Genomic DNA, 1,961 nt, shown 5'->3' with positions numbered 1-1,961 from the left:
TATATATATATATATATATACACACACACACATTTCAGTTAATGTTTTTTTATACATAAAAAACAACAACATATATATAAATATATAATGGAATATATGTTACAAGATAAAATTAGTAATTAAAACCATTATATTATATGACATATCTGAATTTTGAAATTTTTACTTAAAATAAACTTAATAATAACAAGAGTCATCTCATAAATCCATTATAATAAATGTCCCATATGTCTCAATATATAAAAATGCAATGGAAGTAATGAAAAACATTGCCTGAGGAAGTGAAAAAAATACAAAAGGTGCATTGATTATTTTTAATGTGTTATTCAATAATATTAATATCCAATATTATTTGCAGAAATTAACATGTTATCAGTTCTTCTGCTCTCCAGGTATATTACAGCTTGCTTTGATAACTCTTTTCCTTTTACCTGAGGGCTTATCAAACAGATTCTCTGACTCCACTAAAACATAAACAAAACACACACCGCAAAGCCCTCTTGGATGCAGTACAGTTAGCGGTACAATTCCTTGCCAGTGGTTACAAAATATTCATATCATTGATTACTCCACTGTCGGCAGGGAGATAAAAGATTGACAATGTAGAGGTGAAGAGAGAGGAAAGAGGAGATGTGACTGTGATTCATGCTAAAGAATATCAAAGTGTCTCAGCAAGGAAGTCAGGCTCACAATAAGAGAGGAGAGATGGAGAAATGGATATATATATATATAGAGAGAGAGAGAGAGAGAGAGAGAGAGAGAGGGAGAGAGGAGAGGGAGGTGGAAGGAAGGGAGGGAGGGAAGGAGGGCTGTGGCAAGAGGCAAAGATAAACTGCAGCAAATACACAAAGGCTTTAATCAACGTCTCATTTCAATAAAAAGGTAAACATGGTCAACACTTACCATCCCCTGAGTTTAACAAGTTAACAATTGTGTTGAAATCAAATTAACTGCAAATAATCACACGTATCAAATATTCAAAGGGGGAAATAATTAAAGTATGTTATACAGTTGTGGATAATTAAATCATATTTTAGTGTGTCTCTGAAGACAAATGAACATCTAAGCAGGTGTTTACTTGGAGCACGCGAGAAGGGCGAGGGTTTTTGTGGAGTATTACCCAAAGCTTCTCCATAGCTGTCGATTGATCCTTTCAGTTGTGCTAAACAGAAAATAAGAGGTTTATCGCTGTTAGAAATGACATGACAGATTGTTCCATGCTGTTTTGGATACTCAGCTGTTGAATGACCAAATAATTAAATAAATATAAATTAATTAAATGATTAAACAAAAGGTTATTTAAAAAAAGAAATTACCAATGGTAATTGCTAAACAGACTCTTTGGACTCCACTGTATATAGTCTTCCTCAGCACTTATAATGAGTGATATACAGTATAATGGTATTTACCTACACATTATTATAAATGGTTAGTGTTAAACACTGCATTCAGGTGTTACCTAATTCCAAAGCTTTGGCCTTCATGGTCAGGTTAAAACCCGTATACCACTAATAAGGATAAATCGAACTAGGGGAAATTAGGCATTAAAAGCCTGAAAGAATTTCTTAATAACTGGCAGAAAGAATCATCTCTCCTAAGCCTGTATTAATTAAAACAGATTTAACAAAAGCTACGGGTATTAGAAGCGGTCTTCGTCATTCTTGAGAATATATGATCCTGCAATATGCTGCAATGGCAGTCTATCATAACACTGACATATTAAAAAGGCTCTAGAAAGATACTGGAGAAACACTGTGCTGTCCAAAACTTTCACATCTCATAAACAATGTCTTCCGTTGTATACAATACACAACATTTCACTGGGTCAAAGGTCAGGTGGATTCTCATGCAGAATATATGAGAGCTTGAGGCAATTGAGCATTTTCTTTGTATGTCTCTTGCTTTTTGTTCAGTGTTTTGTTCCTGGAGATGTTACTGTGAATACATGCTAATGTATTATT

This window comes from Sinocyclocheilus anshuiensis, unplaced genomic scaffold (genome assembly GCF_001515605.1).
Source record: "Sinocyclocheilus anshuiensis isolate Anshui unplaced genomic scaffold, SAMN03320099.WGS_v1.1 scaffold728, whole genome shotgun sequence".
NCBI classification, from domain to species: Eukaryota; Metazoa; Chordata; class Actinopteri; order Cypriniformes; family Cyprinidae; genus Sinocyclocheilus; species Sinocyclocheilus anshuiensis.
The sequence above is the reverse complement of the archived record's forward strand: the minus strand, read 5'-3'. Positions refer to the sequence as shown.